This window comes from Bacillus rossius, chromosome 3 (assembly GCF_032445375.1).
Source record: "Bacillus rossius redtenbacheri isolate Brsri chromosome 3, Brsri_v3, whole genome shotgun sequence".
In the NCBI taxonomy this organism is placed as follows: Eukaryota; Metazoa; Arthropoda; class Insecta; order Phasmatodea; family Bacillidae; genus Bacillus; species Bacillus rossius.
In genome coordinates this window covers 57699204-57727164 of record NC_086332.1, presented here as the reverse complement: position 1 = coordinate 57727164, position 27961 = coordinate 57699204, and the positions used below count along the sequence as shown (strand labels likewise).

The 27961-nt window shown below is 37.2% G+C and overlaps 1 protein-coding gene across 1 annotated transcript in view; it reads right to left on the bottom strand.

The window, feature by feature from the left end:
- Positions 1–27961, bottom strand: part of LOC134530745 (metastasis-associated protein MTA3) — a 227953-nt gene that overhangs the window by 124371 nt on the left and 75621 nt on the right. The gene's annotated exons all lie outside the window — the stretch shown is intronic.

Here is a 27961-nt window from a genome sequence, read left to right as displayed (position 1 = left end):
CAAACGAGAAACCGCCCAGATAAAAAAAAAAAGAGGGGGGAAAGTTAGTTGAATGAGGACGACAGCAGAGTCGGCGCAAAATATGGCTGCACAAAAAAAATTGCATAAAATTTCACTTTGTTCAAACTCAGCTACAATAACTAACAGCATACGCGACACAGTTAAATTACGATGTTACAGTAAGTTATGTTTAAGGTTATTCAATTCGCACACGCAGCACGTTCGCTACATTATGTACACTCTGAATTCTAAATAAGTAGTTGAAACACCTACAAATAAAATGTTACAACTAATTTATAACAGTGATTAAATCTCACTGAACTATCTGTGGTTTTCAATGATTCTCCAATGGATTCTACTCTTTAAGGGCAGATTAATACTCAAACAAGCTGATTTACCAGCAAGCAACAAACAACGGCATTTTTTATATTTTGCGAAATTAAACCCTTAAGGAATGAAAAGGGGGTAGGTATGTTATGATTGATAATTATACCTCCAAAAATAATTAAGCGTAATAAATTATATTGGGTACCAATAATAACCATACGAAAACTACCAACCACAATTTTATGTTTTGCGAAATTCAGCCCCTAAAGGTTGAAAATCGGGTAAGGATGTTTTTAAGAATAATAATTATATCTCCGAATATAATTAAGGGTAGTAAATGTTTTTGGGTATCAATAAATAAAGAAAACTACCAACCACAATTTTTATATTTTCTAAATTCATTCCCTAAGGTGTGAAAAAAGTTAAGTATGCTTTTAAAATTAATAAATATATCTCAGAATTTAATTAAACGTAATAAATTATACTGGCACCAAAAAAAAACTACCAGCAAAGTTTTTTAAATTTTAAACTACCAATAACAATTTTTATATTTTGCTAAATGCAATACGTGCAACCCCTACGCAGTGAACAAGATAAATATGTTTTTAATATTAATAATTATATCTCAGAATAAAATCAAGCACGAAAAATTATTTTTGATACCAATAATAAACACAAGATAACTACCGACAACAATTTTTATCATTTTGTGAGTTAAATTTTCTAAGGGGTGAAAACGGAAGTATGGTTTTAAGGTAAATAATTCTAAAATAAATTAATCATAATAAATTATTTTGGGTACCAATAATAAACATACAAAAATTACCTACCACAATTTTACCTGTTTGCGAAATTAAAACCCTTAGGTTAGTAAAACAGGTAGGTGTTTTTTTTAAAAACTAACACTTCAAATTCAATGAAAATAGGAAGTTAGATACTAAGAAATACTTGCACCTAGAGTTACGTATTGCTTATTTTTTGAGTTTATTAATTTTCTGTTTTTAATGGGGGTGTAAACGGGGCAAGTCTTCATTTATTTGAAAAAATCGTATCTCCGAAACTAATTAAGACGTAAATTAATGGTAAAAATATGGAACTATTTAATGATTTACCTTATTTGCAAAATTCGGCCTTTAGGGAGTGTAAAGGGGTTAAGTTTGGTTTAAAGAAAAAAAATGCATATTTCCTAATCTACTAGATCTAAGGGTAAGAAATTAAAAATAACCATTAAGCATATACTTGAGCGGTAATAATTTTGGAGGATTTTATTTAAGTAACCCTAAGATAAACCAAGAATGAACTAATACATTGGATAATAAATATATCTGTACTAGACATTTTAAATAAAGATACGTTTGAATCAAATATCTTAAAATATTGGGAAGTATTTGTAATAACGTGAAATTATTTAATTATTATAATCATAGCTTTAACCATAGTAAAATAAGGTGTTAGTGTTAACGATGGTATAATCATAGGTGCGTGTTTAATAATTTTTTTTAATTGCTTACCTCATGAAATGAAAAGGAGTTAAGTGTGATATCATTCAGGTAAAATACATACTCGAAAACTTTAAAATCAGATACTTGATCTACACTAAAAATTAAAAAGGCCTTCGCATATCCACTTCTAAAAAGATCATTCTTTAACGGATTTGTTATAAAATAGATTTTTCATGCATTGACAAATTTTTTGTGTCTATTTATTTATTTTAAATGTTCAGAATTAATAATATACGTTTCTTTAAATGGTATTAGAGCTAGTTATATTATAAAACCAAACCACGCCCTTCGCTGTCACATTTATAAAATTAAAAAAAAAATGCACGACGTATTTATTAATGTATGTAATTAATTCATACTATATTTCTTACGTTCCATTTTAATAGATTCGGCCGAGTCTTATCTTTTCTTTATAAAACGAACCCACCTCATCATCACTGCCTTGACTGTGGAACTTCGGTGAATTGTAAAATTATGTTGACAGTTTTTATGAATTCACTATCCATACCCGATAACTATACTTTTGCTTAAATAGCTTCGGAGATGATTTTTTATTATAACGTCTTTTCATACCCTTGATCTAGGAATTAAGAACAATTGTTAAAATCAAGGTAGCAGTTTTTTTTATGTCTATTATCCAACGCCATCTTACTTCTACTTCATTTTCTCGGAGATGTCTTTCTATGAACAGAGACTTACCTCTTTTCACCTCCTTAGGGATTATAAATTATAATGCGAAGTTATATATAATGTGAAAAACCAGTATTCGGGACGCTATTGTTTCAAATTTTGTACAAATAGGTTCAGTAGTAAAGACGTGATTGAATAACAAACATTCAAACTTACAAACACTTTCAAATATTAATAGGTATCTATCCTGCAATGCTACAAAATATGCGTTCCCTTGCAACTAATCAATAACATACACCCCCAAGGTAGGGACGGAAATATCCCTAATGTTGCCAGCATTCTTTAACTAGGTTTGCTCGTTTGCACTGTGATATGCATCACGGTGTCGAGAGGGCGAGCAATGTGCATCGACGTAATAAGCGAAACATTAGAAGATCCGATCACCAATCGAACATCAAGATCATTAGAGACGAAGTGAAACGATGAGGTGCAGTAGCGACTGAATGCTTTAGGTATAGGGAAAGAGAAGTTACCGCAATCTCCGCAACATTTCCCACTTGCGAAAAATTCGGGTTTGACCCGGCCGGGAGTCGAACCGTCGCTGCGGTGTCAAATACATCAAACACGCGACGGTGGAATCAAAAACTGCGGACACGACGAAGACGCCAACAGATCTGACGCCACGGCGTTGGCGTCGCGTGGCACAGCGTTCCGGAGAACACCCGCCCCGGGTTCGACTCCCGACCCGTCCATGTTGATTTCAGTTTTCCGAAGTCCCCCGAGATAATGCAGGCGAATAATGACCACAGGTCATGGCCGAACACTTGTGATGTATTCGTCCTAGGGGGTAGCCATGCATGCATTATTACCAGTAGCGGATCCAGGGGTAGGGGGGCTAAGAGACTCAAGGCCACACCCCCCCCCCCCCCAAGAATATGTATTCACTCCTGACAACTTGGTATTATCCTACTTTCTTAGTACTACACTACGACAGTACAATTTTCATCACTTATACTTATTTCATTTTAAGTAGGTATAGTATGTTTTCAAAATTTTAAATTTCTAAAGAAGGCTCTGAACTGGGTCAAGCCCCTCCCAAACCAAAATCCTGGACCCACCACTGATTACTACTCTGTTTGAAATTACAGTCAATTTACGGACTTTTATAAGAAAGTGCACCTTAAATAAACTAAAAGTGCTTCGTTGTTCCAATTTGATGGATCTTCGAAGAAAGTATGCTATATTCCCGACTTCTAGTTTTGTGTTTTGTTTTAAAAATGGCAAAAATGCACGTGGCAGGACGAAAAGTGGTTTTTGCTCTTGACTTAACAAAAACATTGAAGTTTTTTTTATTACAAGATGATTTTTGTTAGCTCATGTTCAAAGTAAATAAACGCAGCACCCGCAAACTAACGGGAAAAATACAGCAAAGTTACGAAATTCCTGGATAGCTTGAAACCAGTGTTCTTCGCAAGATTTAGGCGTACATGGATACTGGGTGAAGACGCCTTTCGCACAGCCGATGGTCTGCGCCATGTCTGCGGGACACCCAGAACATCGGGTGGCGATCTCGCGTTATGGAAACAGTTTTAAAAGACTTTACTTTGTAGAAGCGACGGTGTGTTCTAAAACGTCCTTATAAACGATCATGAGGTGCAGCAACAGTCTGGGTGCTGAAGCACGGCGACGGTCGCAAGGAACACGAAGCCAGTACAGGGAGAGGTGTTCGGCCGCGTACAGGGAGCGGTGGCTGGGACCGCACTCCCCACCCCTCGCCACGCGGAGTGGCGGTTGCGGAGGGAGGCCGGGCCCTATTATCCGGCCTGTTTTCTCTCGCTCGGCCCCCGGGGGTCTGCTGGGTCGCCCTCGCAACCCTTTCAGCCGCCCACAGCCGGTTCGCGTCCCTCCGTGCCGATGCAGGGCGCTTTCACCCCGTTCGTCCTTCACTTATAAGTATTCCCTATCGAAGCCTTTCGTGGCATCCGGATTACCCTTCACTATAAATATGAAACCAAGGTCACTACTCAAAAAAAAAAGTTCAATTCGACTGCAGATTAGTTAAGGGCCCCGCCTACCCAGGCACACACGAAGTACGCAGAGCTTCAAAAGAACCCACGCGATTTGAAAACTGCTAAGATAACCAAATGGTGTTTGTTTACGAAAATCATTCAAAATACGTCACGGGCTGATGAGTAGTTTTGTTTCCTGAATTAATTTTTAAACTGTATTTTTTAGAAGAGTAAAAATGGTTAAACACGTGTTTTCAAAATAATTGTTAAGACATGAAACACCCAGTACAGGTTCTAAGCATTTAAGGGACTTAATTACTTCTTTACCTTCACTTCTCCGCTATACCGCTCACATTTCACAACTGCTCTACGCACGAGTCCCCAGCCTTGCGCTTAGAGGAGATAACGCACTAGAAGCACCAGCGAGCATTGTACTTCATCCCGCCTCACTAGCACAGATACACCTGTGACTAGGCGGGGCTTGAAGCCACATCTATGAATAACATTGTCATAAGCCTGGCAAGAAAGCAAACTATAAAAAAATATATTTTTTGCAATCCATATAAAACGTGTTTTATACGACGTTCAAGTATAACTACGTCACGTCTCCTGATATGCTCCCAATCTACACGGTTTAAAAAGTTTGCACTCAACACAGAAAGGCAAACTTGCCAAAACAGGTATTTGTCATTAGAATTGCGTTTAAATGATCTCTGCATGAAATCGCTAGTTTATTTACATTTGATAATTTAACAAGAATGTCTGTCTGGTACCATTTGTAAACAAATACACAGGGTCATCAAATGTTTAGACAGTTATGCGGGGAAGCCGTAGGCCAATGTTAAGTTATGCGCAGAGGACAAGATTCGGTCGGCATCCATCTTCAGTCTGCAGTTAAAACTACTCCATTAATAAACAAACAAAACTGTCGCTGTAAGATGTGTTGATTTGCAACAGTTTTCTTATCTTCTTGTTTATAGAGTAACCGCTGTTCTTGTATTCCTACTGAATATAAGTGACATCCATTTTATTTCTTGTGTTGAGGTTTGGAAAAAAGAACTGATTTATTAAAACTTTTAAGATTTTAATAAGCTTGTTAACTTGTCTCAAAAATAATTATATTTTAAACGAGAAAAAAAATGCGCTTTTATCAGTTACACACTAAAAATTGAAGAGTTCCGCTACCACCTCCTGGCTCCATCATCAAATCAGTTCGATGGTACCAAATTATTGTATTGTCATTCGAATTACATATATTTGCAAAGTTTCAAATCGATATAATTAAAAGTAGGTTAAAACGACTCCAAGATTGGTTTTCATAGATCGTTATTTATTTAGTTACTTACGAGTGAAGCTAAGATAAGCGTATTAAAAAAAAACGTAGAGAACACTTACTTTTGAAACTGTTACATGTGTGAAAAAAATCAACTGCGACTAAATTAGATGATCTTTAAAATTAAGAAACAATCGTTCCTGTCCTGGTGCGACCTGTTTTTAAACTCTACACTTTAAAATAAAGTTAAGAATCAAGGGAACTTTTACAATTTAAAACAAACGCTTCAACAGACCTGCTTCTACCTATGTTAAGTCTCTATCCACTAATTTCTAAATAACACTGCAATGGGCCCAGCGCATGCGCCTAGCAATGAATTAAATAAGGATAAAAATCATCCAGTAGAAGTCAGTAAAAAAAAAAGCTTAAAAGATGTTGAAAAATACGTCTCCTGGTATGCTGCCAATCTAATTGGGTGTACTATCACAATGAAAAGTACACGTTTACATTTATTTATCTCGTATGCGACTAGTATTTTCTTTAAACTTAATTTCAAAACTCGACTCCACAGTAGGATTAGAAAAAATTAGTCTGCGATAAATAATTATCTCATTAAGTAGTATGTAGCACTAACTCTATTCAAAGTAACAAGTTTGTAATCCTAATAGTTTTGTTACAGGTAGGTGCTCAAAATGTTGAGATAGTGATGGGACTTTGACAACCTTATCAATGTGCATATCATGCAACGGATTTTTTTTAATTCGTGAAAATTGTCTCATAAATATAAAAGTAGAATGTTTCAAGTAACATTAAATGATAAGCTGAAAGATGCAGAGTAAAATGCGAGGACGGGACCTCGAGATAGCAGTGGGCTCAGAAAACTACTTGTCTAGGATACCGACTCTTGAGCTTATATCTTGAGTGTCATCCCATGGAACAGGTCCCAACCCGCTACCCAACCTCATAAGCAGGGCGCGTTTGGGATCACAGCAACCGATGATCACAATTCCCACAGACTTCATTAGTCTGGAACCAAAGCCTCAAAGACATTCGCGGCAAGAAAATTACCATAAGCCTTCATCATACATATGTTTTAATACAACATAAAAAAAGCATCTACATCCTTTTCCCTTATATCTGTTGAATAACCACTAAACTTGCCCTGAGCTGAATTTTGATACATAATTTCTACCGTTTTAAATTACTGAATTACCGTTTTAACACGAAAATAATGTAGGCGTAGACCAAAAGACAAATGTGCGCGCCGATATAGTGCAAAACCACAAAGGTCTTGGAATTTGATACAACTTTCGTGTTTTCTGGGGGGGGGGGAGGGGGAGGGAGAGAGGGAGAGGGAGTGAAGAAAAATGCCATTAGGGTTGTACGAGATAACTTGTTCAAAATTAGAGTTCAAACTATTAGTTTTTTAAAAAAAAGTCAAAAGTGTTTTTTATTTAACGTTTTTAAATCGCCGAGGACATGTAGGAATTAACTAAAAAATATAAAATTAAACAACCCGTATTTACTGTTTAACAATAAAAATGCTGACCTTAAACCTCTTTGGCAAAGAAAGGTTATCGTGTAAGGGCTGCCCGCAACAGTGAAAGAGAAGTTGTGCCTAGTGAAAGCGTGCAAGTCAATATTGTAGTCATTCGCACCAGCGCAAGGTCACACGGGGCTCGCACTAAGGTCGCATTCCCTTTTCTACCGTCAGCAGTTGAGACCACTGACAGGCGTTCCTGTGTATCCCAACTGTCTGCAGAAAAGAGAATGCGGCCTAGCTCTCAGTTTAAAGAAGGCACACTCAAGGCGCGGTCTGACACGCCATGTTTTTAAGGGCTATTTCTAAAATTTTAACGCTATACTTCCCTTCCATTTGTTGTTTTCCACAAATATTTTCAATAGATATTCACTAAGTGTAATATCATGGGTGAACAGATCACGCAGGTAATGATAATTACAGAGATTTAAGCGCCATTTAACACCCATGATATTACACTAAGTCATGGGTTCCGAACCTGGGGGTCATTACTCCTGTAGGGGTAAACCAGCTATTCTGCGGAGGCAATGATGCTATCTCGTTTTAGCAGCTGCCGTTGCCGTGCCCGTTTTCTCGCAGAAACCGTCTCAACGTGGAACATGATTTGAGATGCGCGTTGAGTGAAACCAAACCTAACATTAAAAAAACTTGTGCACGCCAATTTCCAACCTTCACATTAACTGTCATTTAATTAAGGAACTACATTGAAATTGTCTACGTAAATTTTTGTGCAATTTTATGATTAATAAATGCAATTTGTATGCACGTGTCGTTTACTTCGATAACATTTTTAATGGGGGTAAAAATTTTCCTAATAGGTCATAGGGGTAACAAGACCGAAAAGGTTAGGAACATGGGCACTACGTGAATATCTGTTGAAAATATGAAAATATGTGTGTCAAAACAACAAATGCAAGAAAGGTAGAGAGTTAAAATTGTATAGTCATTAAATAAAAAGTAATGACCAAAAATTGAAAAAATCAACATGGCGTGTGGGACAGCCTTAAGTCCTAACAAGCCACAGGTATTTGCAGAACGGCAAGAAGGCGTCTTAGTGTATGAAGATTAGCCGATCGGCGGCTTGCCAGAAGCTTCTGCTCGGGAAAGAAGGGTGGAGGAGTGAATCGACCTTGGTAAGTGCCTGTTCAAAAATAAACCCGCATAGAGAAAGCGACACACACAGAATGTCACTCGTGCAAGCTTACGATAATGGCATGTCTTTGCAGGAAATTTTTTGAGATTTAAGTAACACTGTAACGTAACGCAAAAATCTTGTAAAATAAATATAGTTTAAAAAACTAAAGAAACATGCTTTTAAAGATTATCAAACTAAAAAGTTAAAAATAATTTTAAAATTTAATTTATGACAATAGTATATAAGCAATACTAGTATAAATGAGAAAAAAGCTTGAGGCGCTTTGTGCCATATTTTTTGTATATTAAGCGCCCCATGCTTTTTTCTCATTTATACTAGTATTGCTTATATACTATTGTCATAAATTAAATTTTAAAATTATTTTTAACTTTTTAGTTTGATAATCTTTAAAAGCATGTTTCTTTAGTTTTTAAACTATATTTATTTTTAACTTTTTAGTTTGATATTCTTTAAAAGCATGTTTTTTTATATTTTTTTAAACTGTATTTATGTATAATTATCATAGGGAAATGAGTTACAGACACTACCTATTACCATCTGAGATAACTATTTGGAGTTGCGTCACAAAGAAATGGTAAAGTCTCTCCGAATCATTTACAGTTAAAGTATGGATATAATCTTAGAATTTACCGGGAAAAAAAAAATTTCTGCGTGGCCGGGAGTACAACCCACAATCGTTGAATCCGAAAGCTGACGTCACAGAAGTCGCGCGCCTTAGACCGCTCGGCTAACGAACGTAATGGAATTGGTGGGACATTTTACAGTGATGAGCCACTCACTCTTAGTCGAAAGAGTTACAGACGGACAGACAAACATACAGGTAAAGCTAATATAAAGCATGTAAAAAAACATAAAAACTTTATTACCCGTTAAATGTCAAAACACATTGTATACACTTCTGTATATGTATATTACTAAAGCTTTGTATTTCAGCATTAATTTTAACTACTGTTTATAAATTGGCGTGTTGTTAGCACTCAACAGGTAAGTACAAAGTTTTTTTGCATCTTACTATAAAGCATTTTCACATACATCCGTGCTACAATTGTGAAATCTTGGTAACACGAAAACACTAGGTAGAAGGGAAAAGGGAAGAGTAATAACCAGTTAAAAATAAGACAAAGAAGAGAACCGAATTCAGAATCATGCTCAGTATTTTCTCAGCGTTCCAGGAATGAGGCCGATTTGTACTGGTTTGTTGACAAAGAGTTCTAGTTCTGGTACATTGCAACGGCAATGCTATGTGCTGAATTAAAAGCTTCTTCCTTCCCACACTCAACCCATCATTTGCCATTTCAAACACCGCAAGGGCTTTACTGCTCCCGCCCGATCTACCAATCGACTAGACGTATTAGGGGGTTACCATGGTGCCACATAAGGAAAATCTATACTTTTTATTAAGCGCATTCATAGCGACACACCAAACCGTAAGTACTGAAATTAGTTAAGTCAACTGTAAATAGGCACAGTTATCTTGTGTTTTAAATTAAGTACGGTACAAGTTAATAATGTAATTAAGGAAATGTATCTTGTTACTCAGATTCTATAAAAAAAAATTAGTTTATTGTTTCACGATTAAAAAATAATCACGAAAAGATTTTATTCCACGTGTTTGCAAAAAAAAAGAGAGAGAGAGAGAGATGAAGAGTTCCCGACTATTAAAGAATTACTTTTCTTTCAAATTCTAGGTCACGCTAAAGGTAACGTGCGAACCATCGGACTTTTACCTGACATATACACAACGAGCTTTAGAACGTAACGCCAAATAGAACCTACGACCACGATATGTACTGATAAGTGTAAATAACAAAAAAATTTCCATACTAAGTAAATATTTATAATAACACGAAAACATTACATATATTTTCCTAAAATAAAATATACAGAAAACTTACCCTTTTTTATTGTAGAATATCCACACAAAGTATTTTATTGTTGTGAATGCACAATGTGAAAGTCATATATATTTTGAAACTTAAGCTCATAATCAACGGAGCTGAAAGGAGAAAGCAGTTTTCTGCTGTTTATTAGGTTTTACAGCCCACTTCCCATCAGATAAAACATATAAACACATAAACACTTAAATTATAAAATGTCAGTATAACATATTACTTCAATACGATATCAGAAGAACAAGGCAGTGTCGAAAACTCCACATGCCTGGATAAGACTACAGTGACACACTCAAAGTACGTAAAATAAATGAAAACCCATTCACATGTGAAAAAACAGTGATATTCCATGCACGGTTTCCCGCAAAACCAGCGTATGCGAATTGCATTCGTTTATCGCACAGGTAAGAGTGAGTACACGTCACGAACCCATCACGGATAATGGACAGCCGCGGGCAGACGGTAATAATTTAACGTCCGAAGTGGTATTTTGATCGATGGTAGCCGGCGATCGACGAATCTTCAGTGTAAAGAGGAAAAAAACTAAACGTCGACTCTGTGTGCGGAGTTCCTTAATACTTTATATTGCCTCAAGGCCAAAATTGAAAAAGCCGAATCACGAGTAGATCCAAACTATACACGATGTTTGAAAACTTCTATTTCTTCCTACCCTCGTGCAACACCGAAATTATCAAAAATTTAAATTGAGCATTATGGGATATAGAAGTAGGTACATCAATTTCCCGAATGGGAAGGGATGCTATACAGTGCATTCCAGCATATAAGAACATATTTGCTGAGTCTTTTCTTTTAGTGAATGAAACAAAGTACGAAACAATTTACCTTCAAATGTTGTCAAAATGAATAGTTTTAAGACAGAGAAATTATGAGTAGTAAGTAGATCCGTTATCAGCAAGGATAGTCATCATAATTTGATAATGGGGAGATAAGATTAACCGAAAGACGCCACATTCGTTTCGATAGTTTTTATAGCATACCAATTTAACGTTTAGTAATCAAAATCTGCCTTGGTTAAGACATGGATATCACATAAGGAGATTTACATCGACAATACCGTAGTGTAAATTGACAGTATTTTTTCAGTAGAAATCATTCCCGAAAATTAATTCTGCACTAACCTGCAATTATTCCACAGAGGAATTTATTTGTATCAGCACGTCACTATTAACTTTCGGTATTACATTAAATCAGTCTGATTTTGTAAATCAAACAACAACAAAATGTTGATGCCTAATATCTGTAGAAATCAAGATGGCGTATTTCTGTTCATAATTAGTTGTAAGACGGCGTGCCTATGGATGTGCCTGCCACTTCCACTACGAGCAATCACCGTTGCTCATACCAGTTGTTCATTCGGACAGTACCACGACAGGACGTGCCGCGAACTGTACTGTCACCACAGCAGTTTACGGGCCTCGTGGTCTGACTGCTGTCTGCTTGCGGACAGCTGGGAGCGCGGCAGCACCCCTTCACCCACAAAGCACTTGAACTGGCGCGCAGTCATTATGTGGCCGACTCGCCTCTATGGGACTGCAAGCTAACATTTCACCATTTTAACAAGTACTAGTTGAAACTTGTAGATTCAGCACCGAATTTTCATATTAAAAAAAACATTTTAAAATACGCCTTTTCATTTTCGAAGAATAGAATTATTGGGGGAAGGGGGGGGGGGGGGGTTGGACTAGCACCCGAATATAAACATGTCATTAAATGCCATTCGTAATCAAAATCCACTCAGAATAGTTGATGCATACTAAGCACAAATAATGTTAAATATATTTTTAGTTAGAACGGACTAAATCTGCTTGAATTATGCTCATGAAAATACAACTACCAAACAACTACTATACTACGTATTTACAAAGGTTGGTCGTAAAAAAGTCAAAAGGTTGCGAGTCAAAAGCAGTTATTAGATCGCATACAAACTAGAGGGATTTCTTTGCGTAAGTATTAAATTTTCGTGATTAAGATATGGAAGGTATAATTAGTTATATAGGATTAATCAACGTACTCTGCAAGCTAATTTTATAATGCACACTTTGAAAATGTGTGTATATATTATATTAGGATTAATGCGTAGCTGCATGAGTTCTTTTATGTGCGGTCCATATTGCAATGGAATACTTGAAACAAATAAACATCAGTTCAATAAAAAAAAACACTTATAATTATCAACTAACCTTAAATAACAAATCATAATAACAAATGAACTACAAAGAATATATTGTAAACAATCGCAGAAATTTGTACATGAGAACTATAGTGAAGAAAGTGAGCGTAGGATCAAATGTTGTAAAGCTAAGTAATATATTTTTCCTGAGATAGGTTCAGCGATGTTATTTGTTCAGACGTAAATAACGTCAAAGCAACGGATCGCAAGTGTTGGGGCCGATCTACAATGACATGGAAACAGAGACGGATCACGGAAGAGTTTCTACAATCGCAAGCAGACGGAGACTGACCCGTACGGATTAGATAGGCAATGCTAAGCTCTTCCGTGTACGTCGCTCCGTGCGACTAATAGAAGCCAAGTATTTGGGCTGCGGTGGTAGCCGAGTTTTTTTTTTTTTTTTTAATGTTCTAAATATTTTGAGAATTGTTTAAGTACAAGGATATCTAGTGTTCTATTATTACTTTGTCGTTTATTTTTATTACTTATGTAAATTCTGGCCGTGCTATGATTTCAAAGCATTATATTTATTTAAAATTAAATTAATATATCGTAACCTAGAAATGCAATCTATTGGTTACCATTTGTTAAGTTTCCGAGCATTGTGGACGCGGTAGTGAAGTGTTCCGGGAGATCCATCTTCGTCTATATGATCCGTGTCTCTGTTTGCGTGCCATTGTAGAACGGAACTTAATTAATACATTACAATAGCTAAATTAACCACTAAATTGGACGGTTTCTTCCACGATAGTTGAACTGTCATAGAAGTCGCCTCCCACAAAGGCGATTCGGGTTCGATTCCCGGCGAAGTCGATCCAGGATTTTTCCAAGCGGGAAACGTGGTGGATGTTTCCGTGGTCAGAGTTTTTTCGTTGTACTTTACCCCCCCCCCCCCCAAAACCAGCTAACCTGTCAATGCTCCATTAGCATCCCATCACCTTTAAACGTCTCTAATGACTTTTTATAGTAGGATGTACCAAAAAACACCAAAATTTTAAAATGTCAATTTCAACCTCCAAAAGTTTTATTTTTACAGAAATTCTGCTCCTGGAAAATTTCAACTAATTTAGGCAATATTTAAGGGTCTCTCAAAAGTCTTGAAAAGTAATGATGTAGTAGGCTAATGCTAAAATTGTACATATATGCAACATAAATACCTTGACATTGACCATGTACTGAGTACAAAAGAATTTACGGTATATTAAGTTTCACTAAATAACCGTAAAGTATGCAATTGCATCAGGTACAATACCTACTATATATCACACTTCTTTTTATACTTTTGAAGAAGCTCTTTGTGGTTCAGCCTTAACTCTTTCCGGAGTTTCTCAAAAACCTACATTTAGTATTGCCATGTACAATTAATTATTTGTTGCATTTTATTGCTCTACACAGTAATTGGCACACTTTATGTTTTCCACAAATCTTGAAGAAACTTTGAACGACACAAGTTCTGCCCAGGTTTTAATTGATGCTTATAGAAAAGAATCATCCATGACAGCTGTTTGAAAGAAATTGCGTAAAATTCACAAGTCAGCCAACTTTGTGAGAGGGGCTTGATCGAGTGTGCACCTTGTTATTCTTTCGTGTTCACAATTTTTTTTTCTTATTCTGAAGACAGGAAATATGAGAAAAGAGAATTTGAGATCCATCTCACAAATCACTCCCATCACTGTAGGCAGCCTCAGAATTAATAAAAAGTCATCTGACTGGTGCATCAGCTGCAGATTTGCATGCAAACCACCATCGTAAGTACACAGCCATACCAAAACGGTTGAATCGTTAAATTCCTTGATATCAGTTCCATCCAACACAGCTATCACCTTAGGAGTTTTTAAAATTTTACGTTCTTAAACGAGAACACGTCGCGTGTTGCTGTCGTAGCAGTCATAGTCAATACATTTTTGATGAGAACTTCCATCGTCTTCGTTTGGCAATGCTTCTACCAAATTTTTCTGCAAACTTTCCATGCATGCATGCATGCATGCTTTTTGTTATATTTTGCATGCCGACTCCAACGTTGTGTTGTTTGCTTCTCACGAGCAGCAAGCTTCATGTCCATTGTCCAGCCAGCGATTCTTTTTGCAATTTGAGAAAGGCCTTGTCTTCATCGTTACTAATCAGTACATCAGAATTGGCATGACTGACATAAAATAACTAGATTTCCGCTATATTATTTTTGATTCACATGAATACCAGCATTACTCATTTTACGGGATTAAAACATATTTTATGTTCATGAAACAAATCCCTGATATTCTAGATATGTTGTTTTGTTCATAAAGTCGTGACTTCTCCCAAAATGGCGTATTTAATCGAACACTTATGCACGTTCTCCAATTGTGAGCTTTTGTGACAAGTGATAATAGACGAAGTTTTTTTTATTAAATCCCAACTCAATGGAAGTCGTGTACCAGTTATTGTGTTCAAAGACAGGTAAATTAAACAAATATTGTATTTACTCCTTGTAGCCATGACCATGTTTTAAAACACTGAACGATGGTTCGGATTGAAGACTTAAAAAAAAACACCTTTTCTCATTGACAAAATGGTCTAGCCCAATAAGTTGCAATTTGTTTGACTTTAAAATATTATAAAGACATAGGACGAGTGAATAGAAGATTCTCAAAAAACTATTTTCACTCTGAGATGTACATTTATTACAAAAAAAAAAGATTCTCATTCAAAAATATATTTACTATGGCTATTTTGGTTCACAAGCCAAAACACCCACGAATCACACCACGTTGGCTGTAATACACAAGCTGAATTTTGTTCCAGAGCCAGCCGTGCGATTCAGCTGGGCGTATTTGACTAATTTGAAATCCCTCACGGTATCAGGTTCCATTATTATAATTAAATCAATAGTAATCAGCAGACGGGCACCCCGCCTGCCGGGAGGACAAGAAACAATAATTACAATGGAAATGGGAAGCCTGATAATGAAGTGACACGGTCGGCCCGGCTACACAAAACAAATTTTTGAGTTTCCACTGATATGTGGATAACTTTCGCGAATTCGCGTTCCACAAATAAACACTTCTCTTCACGCTTGCACGGCTCGCAATACTGCACCGACATCAAACTGCTGCATGTACAACGAACACTATTTCCTTCTTATCCTACAACCTTTAACAAACGGGCAAGGGTTCCTCAGAAAATAAAACAATACCTTGACAACCTTTCTGTCAAGTAGCTAAAAATGTATCTTTAACAGTTTATCACACTCCAAAACGACAAAAAAAAAAAAAACATTTTATTATACGTTTAAGGATTTCATCCACTGTGCAGTGGGCATTGGGCATGTTAATGGTTGCCAAATCATTAGTGTTGTAAATAAAATGAGTGATATTCGTTTGACATTACAATTTATGCGTAAAATTGAGTATTTAACGTTCGGTTACAAAAAAAATTCCTTCAAAATTTTCATGACAGAAGTTAAAAGTAAACTTAGCATTTTACTAACATTATTATCAATATATATGCCCAATGTGTGCGGTTAAAAGAATGTTTTCGTAGATGTAGTTATTGATTCCACATTAAAAACAATTAAGAGGTGGCAAGAAAAATATGATAACACAAAGTTTTAAGTTACTAAAAAAAAACATTTTAATAAATATATATTTAAGTTCATTTGATAAAAAAAACTTATGGTTTCTTGTCTAATATGCCTCAAATTAACTTAATTGTAAAGAAACAAAAGAATAAACATTTAAAAAAAAAAAGTTTAATTTAAGAAATTACTCTACAACAGTTCTTTCTGTAAACAAAAATAAAGAGGAGAACGCGGATTAAACTAGTTTCTTTTTAAAACTGTTGAACGAAAGAAATAGGTTCTAGTCAAAATTAAAATAACGCCGTAAAAAATTTTCACATTCAATTTACAAAGAACGCTGATCAAAATTATAAATTTACGGCTATCTTCGTATATTTACCGACAGAGTTCACTTACTTTGAACATGAATCCAAAAGAATATTCTTGGTATACGAATAAATCATTCAAAAGCTGGTTTGTCCACAACAAGAACACTCTTTTGTTCACGTGTTTAGAACGAAACATACAACTTGGAAGTCGAAATTAGGCGTATTTTCTAAGAAAATTGTTAATTTAAATTTCAAAGAATTCTTCGTTTGAGTAAAATTCTTCGTTGTAAAGTCTGTAAATTTGCTGTAATTTCTAACAGAGTACACAAGACTTACTATCGCAAAAGGTAATGCAATTTTTAAAGATGTTCCACGATCTACGACCTGAAAATAACCGAGATATGAAAGAAACTGGCTGTGGTTGGTGATATGAAACAGCATCGAAATGCATGAGTTTTTCCAGGGGAGAGAAGAGTGAGTGCCTATTGGGGAATCCAAACCGGATCGTCATCGTCTCGGTGGAAGACAAATTATTTGACCATTGAACCACTGTGGCCACTGCTTCGCACTAAGGCAACCGTCGTTCTATTCTACATATATGAATAATTGTAAAGGTTAGCAGAATTACTTCGAACAGGTAAATATTGTGCTAACGTACAAATGAAACGCGGATAGCTGTAATAAAACAATATGTCAGTGTTCTTGAATGGATACCAAACATTCGAATCTCTCTCTCTCTCTCTCTCTCTCTCTCCCCTAAGGCAGCGGACAATCACGACACTGTCTCCAAGGTCGCAACGGAAACATACTTTTCCAGTTCACGTGGCACACTGCAGACAGCAAGTATCGCCGAGAGATCGCTACCTGGCAGCGTCACAAGTCAAGCAACGCCGCGCGGGTGCGAGCACACACGCGTGAACCCAGCAGGCGGCAGCCAGGGCAGGAAAGAGAGGGAGTGGAACAGTGAGAGAAGAGGGGGGAATGGGGGGAGGCACAGCAAGGCAACCAACCGCCAGCCGATCACCTTAGTTCTGTTGCCCGGTAACGAGTGCCGGTCCTAGGGAGGCTGCGAACAGGACGGGCGAGGGAGGGAGCAGCGCCTCGCTCGGCAAACAACTCCCTCCCCCTCACCCGTCTTTCTGTCTCGCAATTTACTGTGCATGAGAACCTCCCGTCTAATCGATAACCGGCGGCGGGAGCCGGGACGGGCGGAGGGAAGAGTTTCATCTGGACTCGACTGCACCGGTCCGCTAAACACACCTCCCGGCACACAGGGTCGCCGCCGCCCACTCCGGTACGTGGCGCGCCTCCCCCGGCTACTGCAGACACCACACCAGCGTCTACAGGATCCAGATCAAACTCACTTTCCCCAAGTGTGCTGGTGCCCAAGACAGATGAGCTGCGGGTCTGCGTCAGCTATCGAGCCCTTATTGACGAACTGTAACACGTCTCGTTCGTGAGGCGAGAGTCACCAACCACAATATTTCACCAAGTGGTTCGTAGCCCACTACAAACTCGAAGGTCCCCTCGTCGCAGCTCACGTCAGTTCAAAGAATAAGGAAATTCAGCTTTGAGACGTCGCTGGCCGTACAATTCTCAGGATTCTCGTCTCCGGTGGATCCGAAATCCACGTCTATGCGGTCCAAGTCTTGCGTCGTGCATTGCTGAAGGGTACTCTCGTTTTTGTTGTTCCTCGGTACTATTACCAGGTTCCAACTCGAAAACCAATTGTCAGAGTGAATTCATATATGCCTTGCATAGGCAAAACCAGTACAGATTATTAAAAGCACTTAAGGGACTTGCATTATACCTTTCATTTCTCCGCCATATAATGTTACGGTCACCGCTCAAATTTCATACTTGTCCTATGCACGACTAGAAGGCTGCGCGCCAGTTTAGAGCCTTACACATAGAGGTGATTACGCGCTAAAAATACCGGCGAGCGTCGCGCTTATCATCCTGCCTCACTAACACACATACACCCCTGACTAGGCGGGCCCCTACCTTCTTACGTTTCCATAGTCTGTATTTTATTCCGAAACCACTAACTTTCAAAATGAGACGTGTAACTGAAACGGGTCTACAGAGTAAGTAGTATAACGAATGAAAGCAGCAAACGCCAGAAAATTTATTCATAATAACTGAGCAACCAAGCTATTATTATACCACAGCCTCAATACCAACACCACCAGCTTGTTTATGCCCACAAACGCGGCATATGATCGCATTAGTATGTATCAACAAACTTAAAAGCACTGAGTGATTATACTAAATATAAATTATCCAATTTGAAACTTACATTTTTGAAACACTTCCGTGTTTTTTTTGTACAACTTCCCTGATCGCAATGAAAACACTATCAGGTGTCAATTCGAGAGACTGTGATCTAAATCCTATCTTTCACACGACTGCAAGACTTGCAACGAAAACCATTCAATTTTATTTTTTATTTTTTACCAGCAAGAATTTTATGTAAGAGATACAAAAATTTCTTTACGTGGGCATGTACGAAATTGTCCTAATTACACTTCCTCAATATTTATACATTACAATAATCCTAATGCCTGATCCTATTTTCAACACTAAACGAATATTTAGGAAGTACGGTACCCTGGTTTTATAGGCAGCTTTAAGTTGGCTGGAAATTACACTCAAAATATCCTGAAAGTTACTCCGCGAGATTTTTCCAGAAATTGCTGTACCCTTACTACTTTAAGCAATGAAGTTAAGCCGTTGCCTAAAAACGATTAAAACGAATTCGTTGGGTAATATTCGAACATACTATCACGTTATTCGATGGTCACTCATCGCCATCGTCGCAAGAAGAGCCTTATGTTACAAAGGATGTAATTCAACATTCTTAGAAAGAACCCGTCGTCGTTCAGAGCTGCCGCAATGCTTTTACTGTGATTTTTTTCTTCTGCGGACACAAAAACCAAAAACACGATGGATTAAGTATTAAATAATATAGCATCCTCGATAAATAAGTGCAAATCAATTTTGGTATGAAAGTATAGTAATCTATAATAATACAAGTATTTAATATTTTCGAACAGTAAATATAACTTAAATACAGCGCTTTAATTAAATCTCAAAAGACACAGATGCTACAGTAAAGAACACTGTATACACAAAGAATTGGAAAATACTAGTTTAACGATCCAACAAAGGCGATAATAAAAAACATTAATGTTGTACGAAAATAATCGTTACTACGAAAATCATTTTTCTAATAAAAAAAATAATTTATGGTCATAAACTGCCCCCCAGTTCAAAAGACCGTATTACAAAATGAACGATAAAAGCGTTCAATTTTTGGGCATAAATTAATTACCGAAGCTATCACAAGCAACATGATAATTACTTTAAATTAAGGCATAATGATTAATTATTTACGTGCATAATAATTTAAAAACAACAGACATATTTTATCGTAGCGAGAATTGCTGGGAAATAAAACGCAAAAACCAATTCAACTAAATATTTGCCAATACATATATAGGTATATAGTGATGTAAGCAGGAAAGTGAAGAAGCGAAGAAGCGCCTACTCGTCGCGTGGAGTGCAACTCTTGCCGCCCCGCCTATAAACGCAAATATTTACTCCCCACCCTCCTCGCGAGCCCGCCTGTGGCGCTGTAATCCTCCCCCGGCCCGGCGCAGGAGAGGCAGGAGAGGCAGGAGAGGCTGGCTGTCGCCCGCCCGTCGAGTGGCGGGAAGGATCTCCGGGCGCCGCGCTGGGAGCCACTTGCAGCTACTCGCGGGCTCCTTCTCCCGAGATCCACACAATAGGCCGGTGTCACACCGTGCGTTTCAACTTATGCGGCGCTTTGATTTTTAAATTATTATTTAATGACTATGTTTTTAATTGCTTCGTAAAAGTACACAACGCAGGTCTCTCAAAAAAAAAACTAAGTAAATTTATCAAGTTCGAACACCTCACAATTAATTAATCTAGACGAAATCACCGAGTAGAAACTGGCAACCGCTCCGGTGCGACACCGATCATACATGTTTAAACAGTCAGTCAGTGGCTGCGTGGCTACCAAGCGCGTTAGAAATGAAACTTCACACTTCAATAATAGAACAAAACTGAAATCATTCTCTTAAAGTACACACTAACATACTGTGTACGAAATGTGCAGCTGGGAGACGGACGGCCTGAGTGTGTTGGCCGCCTTGTTCCCAGCAAGGAGCGGCTAGCATCAGGACGAGTGCAGCACTGTAGCGTCGCTTCACTAACGCTTACAAAGAATGGGGCGCTCAGTATCCCTCTCAACCATAGAAATTTTAGTTACGCTCTATGAATCGCCTCAAATTACCCTACCGGTAAGAAAAATTCGCTTCAAAAATTTAAAAATCACTTAAAAGTAACCGTTATGTCGACGATGGGGTCGTTAGAGGCGATGAAAAGTGATATGAGAATTGAGCTTTGAAGAAATTAATGGGTGAGAAGAAACAAGAGTATTCCGAGAAAAAAAACCGCAGACTTGCGGCAACGTCCGCCAAGTTTCCCGCTTGAAAAAAAAATTCTGGTATGACCCCGCTGGGAATCGAACCCAGATCGCCTTGGTGGGAGGTGAGTGGATTGATTGACCACTCAACCACAAGGCATCTTACCACTTCCCCTCTCCCTCGCCAATTCTTTTACACAATCGACAACACCGATGAACCAAAGGAACCAAAATGTAGACTGCCACAATTAGAAGTGACGGTTGTGTGCGTGTATGCCAACTTGTACAACAGCCCAGAAGGGGAAGGGCACTCGCGGAAACGGCGGGCACGCTACTCCGGGGTCCATGACCTCGACTTTGTCGGCTCGCCGCGGGTAACTGACCTTATCTACAGGAAACTTTCCACGCCCAGTTGAAAACTTCCGGCAGAAAGTACGGCGAGGCTGCGTCATGCCTACTGCCGCTCAAGTGCCATAAAAAAGTTTACAATAAAGTTCCGGTATGAATGGAATCTTAAAACGTGGAAAATAAATAAATGGAGATTTTGCTTGCTACATGGATATTATTGTTGATACTCATGACTATGAAAGTTACGATTGTGGACTGCACATAAAATTATTACGTTGAGGGTAGTAGTTATACATTTACACTCTAAACTAGCCATAAATAAGACAGATAGGTAAGTATAAATATACTTGAAATTGATGAAATCACAAGACTTCTTAAGAAACGACTCAGTCCATGATGTAGGCAAATGAAACTGGCTTGTTTTGAAGCAATTTACACAATGGCAAAGTTACACGCACGGGCATGTAAACAGTGTAAATGTACAACACATTTCTGAAATACGAATAAGTAGCGACTCTAAAAATGACCTGGATGCAAGACCACCTAAGAATTTATGCTGTACAGCATAAGGAACGCTAACATTAATATGCACATATGACTAAGTGGTTGGTAATATTCTACTTCCTTACATATCGTAATACAAATTTTCTTCCAGGTTCAAAATTAAAGATTCTGAACCATCCCAAAACAGACAAACGCTGCCTGAGGATTATCACTTATGGACAGCTAAGTTGCTCGTGGAGCTATTTATATAATTGTATTTAGCACGAAAGTACTGAACTTTTATTTATTTCACTAAGTGCAATGAACACATTACACATGATGTATAGCAACAATTGCATATAAGGTACTACTTACGATTTTGCCATCTTAAATGTGACTGAATATTGCAATCTAGTTGTATTTTACTAGACGTCAAAAATTCCAATTTGTACTTTTTTCCCCACACATTAAGTTGAAAATAACTATATAGCAGCGCCAGTGGTCGAATCAGTAACTTAGTGCGAGGAAGCTACCGACGCTACTCGCTACGTCAGCTCAGCCGGCAAGGGCCGGTGGCCCTGGCGCTGAACTAAGTTATGTGCTGTTTGAAATATACGTTTCGCGGTCCGCTTTCACACGAAAATAAAATCATAGTTGGTAAATATTTGTTCGAATCCCTGCAACATTGCCACAATGAGTTTCTATTTTCATGCTGCTGGGTCTCAAAACCTTATAGATGAATATCTCAGAAGCCACACAAAAAAAAAGGTTCATTGAACTTTGTGAAACACTTTACACCGATAAAATTATAGGATCGCCGCTTAAAGACTCCATGCCCGCTAACTTCCTGGCTTAAAGGCTACAGGACGACTGCACACTTGATGTGCGGACCGGGGTCGCTCTTAGTGCGTCCTTGCATTTGTCCAGATAAAATCTGGAATAAGCCAAGGTAGGCGGGCCCCCAAGTCTTTTTGGCAAAACCATGTGACTTCCTTCTAGCGCTGTACGTGAATCAGGCAACCACCTGACGTGCAACACTGGACAACCGAAATGCTCGACGTTTTGCCGCAGCCCTAGACGCAGTTGGCCACCCGCGGCTGTTCCATGCACGCCTTATGCAATTTTCCACACCGGTGGATCTGCTGATCATGAAGCCACGCGTAACGAGCATATTGGATCAGGATTTCACAGCACCTAAGCGTTAGTACGAACCAGAAATCCATGTGTGATGCGATGCGTGTGATTGTGAGAATTTCGTCTGCATGTAGGTATAATTTCTCGTAACAGGCAGCAATCTATCAGTTTCACAGCAGAACGTTTGGTACATGAAAAAGTGCCTTATGTACCATGAGTGGTTACTAGGCAGATAAGTAACAAGTTTCAAATACAAACATGCCCGTATCGACAAGTATAGGTATAACCCACGATGAAAAATAGTGCGTGATCTTTCCTGCGAAATGATGTTGAAAACCAAAAAAGTATACCGATTTTATCTGCCTTTCCCAAGTCATGGTGTCCCTAGTAAGACATGACGTTCAGAAAGTTTTAAAATTCGTGGTACATGCGTTAGGAGGTAAAAGACAACTACACAAACACAAATTACCATACAATGTAAGCTCGGAGCACAGCCGGTGAAGCGCTCGAGGGCGGTACGTGCTGTTATGAAATGACGAGAAACCAGACAGAAAGAGACGGAATGAAGAGGACAGGGCCCTTGCACGCCTGGCGTGGTCGCGTCCGGCACGCGTCTCGGTGCTTCCCTTGTAATGTGAGGTAGGTAGGAAATGCACGACAGCAATGCTGGCGGCGCGCCTACGAGGCACGGGCTGACCCGCGGCGAGGCGCGCCCCACACGCGCCGCCAGCTGGAGCCGCGGCGCCGTGACATCTGGCCGCGCGGTGTTGCCACCTGTCCGTCACCGGCCCCTAGTTCGTGCGCGGGCTAGCGAGCGACATTCCCTGTCCCACCAGCCCCCCAGTACATATTACCATCCAAACCATTTCAACACACATACATACAATTTAGAACCGACTTTAAATGGTTTCCTTCACAGTGCACAGTTGACACCATACACTATGTACCAACGCTGCAAAACTGAATGTGTATATAAAACACATTTTGAAATTATACATTACTTGTGATCAGGTTCCAACATTATTGATAGTTAGTTACCTGTGCTTCACTTCAACACTCGGCTGTTTGTAACGCTCAAATTTAATTAATTAATCACAAACGGATTATTAAAGGTGCACGAATTTATAATTAAAATACATACCAGATTAAACCGCATAGTATAACAATTTACTGATACTGTTTTGCACCTAAGATATTGTTAAATTCCCTGTTTTTTGCCCGTCATTAAGAAACCTTTTTCAATTCCCAGAGTTTCCCCAGGTTTCCCGATTTTCAGTGCCTTCTGAAACTATAAAATTGTATGTTCCTTAGGCGTAGTTACAGAGCGTGCGTTTTACCAGTTAGCGAGTAGACAGTGGGAACTTAACACTTGTTCGAGAATTTGCTGTACTCATGTATGAGCCCAATCAATACTCAATTAAAAATAATAAGATAGCTCCCATGAATCCTGAATCTCTTCTATATTCGTTTAGGAAAAAGTGAAAATCATCAGAAATTGATCATACTTATATGGTAAATTTTCCATGCAATGTATAAAAATTATTTTAAGGTGTAGACTAGCAACTATAGCTATTACACCCCATGAAAAATCCGGAAAGGAATTCACAATATTTAAAATCATCGATACTAAAAGGCGAATGCATATTTTCTGAACGCCTGTAATTCCACAGTATATCGAATGCAACCTGCCTTTCATTGAGCGACCATTTGGCAACATGAAGTCCGGGCATAGCCTGGGGCCGTATGTTGAAACACACTGCTTCCAGTCGTACATGAGCTCGACTAGAATTGAGAACTTGCACACGAGGCCATTCTCGGCCTAGTTGGAATACTGAAAAGAAAAATTTTCCGCATACGAATTCACCACTCGTTTTCGAGACGAAAATGTTGCATACGGCTCGTGGTCACCACAGAAATTTGGTTTGCATGATACTGCAATTGGTGAGGCGAACGACATGATGCATGTCTGCTACCACCACGTTGTTCAATTACGAACCCGTGACTGTAATTATTATTCTTAAGAGGGAATGTCCCGTTCCAGGTCACTATTTTATGTTTATGTTAACATGGTTCAACAAAATAAAAAAATAAAAATGCACACTTTGAACAATTAGCTGGCAAAGTTAAAATTTTAACATTTCAAGGCAATATTGGTGGCTCTTGCGTGATATGTAAAAATTTGTTTTAGAAATTTTATTTTAGCCTATTAAAATCATCAAAATTGTGAGGATTATAAAATGCTACGTAACATAAAATATTTTTTTCCTGAAATAAATTTAACCATATCACATCGTAACCAGTAAAACTGACTTAAAACTTAAAACCCTAAAAGGTTCCAGTTTTATATTTCGTTTCATCTCTTTATCCATACTACACCAAAACGTTAAAAATACACTTTGACATTTAATCATGTAAAAAGAATTTTTTTTATTTTGTGAAAATTCAATTGCTCAAAAAGTTGGCAAGTTTAACCGTGTGGAACGTAAGTATAAAATAATGATCTGGAAAAGAACATACTTAAAGACGCAACTTAAAAAAAAATCCCTTTCGGAAGAGCCGACATGCGTAGATAGATTTCGAAGTACCTATTTATTCTGGAAATATGTTGGAAACTTCTATGAACTTATGGAATATTTTAAGAAGTTAATGTACATGACATATTTATGTTCTCCAATATTACAAAATCATCGATAAAATATTTGCTCATTTTTCATGCAGAATTGAATGGTTTAGAACGAATTTCTTATTATATGCAAATTAATTTTTTTTTTACATTCAAACACTATTTTTCGTCCCTTGCACTAATAACGTGGTCGCATAAAAATTGGCTTTGTATCAAGGTTTAAGACAATGTTTAGATGGCTTAAAATAAATTCAAACGAATTTGATACTAAGAAAGTTTTGAATTTTTAATTTCAACCCATGTTTTTGTGGCAATAATTTGTTTCATCAAAAATTGATTCAGCCAAAGTTTTAGATGAAGTTTATAAAAGATATAATATATCCTTTAAAAAATATATGTATATTTTTTTCACATTCAAACCTTGTTATTTCCACCCCTTGCAGTAATGGATGGGTGAACTAATATTTATTTTAATAATCGTTCTAGTCAATATTTGGACAGTAAAAAAAAAAAAAGAATGGATTCGATAGTGTATCGGTAGAGAAGTTTTATTTATTTTCTCATTCCAAACATTGTTTTTTTTTCACCCCCTTGCAATAATGGTTGTATTATCAAAAAGAGTTTCAGACAAAAGGTTTAGATAAAAATTATAAAATTTACAAACAATTCGAACGGATTTGATAGTATGCCTACTAAGGGATTTATGAAATTTTTGTTATTCAACCCCTGTTTATTCCACTCCTTGTAATTATAGTAGGTCGTATAAATGATTATTTCAGACAAAAGTTGTAGGTGATAATTCAAGGATTTACAATAAATAAGAACTAAGTTGATAGTGTACATGGTACGGAAAATATGAATTTTTTAAAAATGCTACCCTTGTTTTTTCCAACTCCCTGCAGCAGTGGCTCATCTTATCAAAAATTGTTTCAGACAAAAGTTTTAGACAAAAATTATAAAATTTACAAACCATTTGAAAGGATTCGATTGTGTACTTAATAAGGGAGTTACAATTTTTTTTTAATACCAACCCTTGTTTCTTCCACCCCTTTCAGTTATGGTTGGTCATATTGAAAAATATTTCAGCAGAAAGTTTTAGTTAATATTTATTCGGTTTACAAACAATTCGAACGTAGCCTATTTAATAGTATGCATTATAAGGGAGTTATGAATTTTTTTTTCTCTTTCAAAGCATGTTTTTTTCCACCCCTTACAGTAATGTATCATTACAATCAGCCGCGTTCTTAGGGCTATTAAATGTCTAAAATCAACCAAATCTGCAGGAGTTGATGGTATTCCCAACTTTATTATTAAGGGCTGCAAGGAGATATTAGCACCTATTTTAGCTCACATTTTCAATAAAAGTCTGACTTCTGGAATCTATCCAAAATTATGGAAACAAGCTACTGTTGTCCCAGTATTAAAAAAATGTGATAGACAATTAGTTACTAATTATATAGAGACCAATCAATATCACTTTTATGTGGCTTTTCTAAAGTTTTTGAAACAATTATAAACATATTTCTTTTCATACATCCCATTTAATAGCGGATAGTCAACACGGTTTTGTACCTGATAAAACTACGATCACAAATTTATTTGCGTTTGTTAATTATACGTACGGTGAAATTTTATCCCGCAAACAAGTGGATGCTATTTATTTCGATTTAAGTAAAGCATTTGATACATGCAAGCACTCTCTAATTGTAGATAAATTAATTAGTTTTGGTTTAAATGCCTCCTACACTAATTGGTTCTGTAACTATCTAAATGAAAGATCCTTTGTTGTTCGTATTTGTAGCACTTTATCTTCATCTTTTAATGCACCGTCAGGAGTGCCTCAGGGTGGAACCTTATCACCTTACTTATTTGTAATTTTTATAAACGACATAGTTAATGTTATTCAGCATTCCAGAGCTCTGCTCTATGCGGATGATCTAAAAATATATAGTACCATTAGAACACCAAGTGATTGTATATTGTTGCAAGAAGATATAAATAATGTAACTAAGTGGTGTCAAACTAACGGAATGAAATTAAATGTAAAGAAGATTAAAATAATATCATATTCTAGGAAAACATATACAGAAAATTTTAACTATGTAACAAACAACATGATACAGAGAACTTATTGTATGCGTGATCTAGGTATTCTCTTAGATTCTAAATTTTATTTTCATCACCACGTGGATAATTTAATTGCAAGTGCAAACAAAATAATTGGGCTTATTAAATATTTAACTTATTTGGCTAGCTCTCTTGATTCTGTAATTAGTCTTTATTTTACCTTAGTAAGATCGAGATTAGAGTATGGTTCTGTCATCTGGAACTCTATAACTACCACTGACTCAAATAGACTTGAAAATATACTGTGCCATTGCACATTTTTAGTAATGCGCATGCTTACTTTATCTATTTTATAGTTATTGTTTATACTTTATTTTGTATAGCAAACTGGGAGCCATAATTTTTTTTTATTCTTGAATTAGTAAATCATTTTGTAACCAACAATTTTTACTTGATGTAAGTTTTTGGA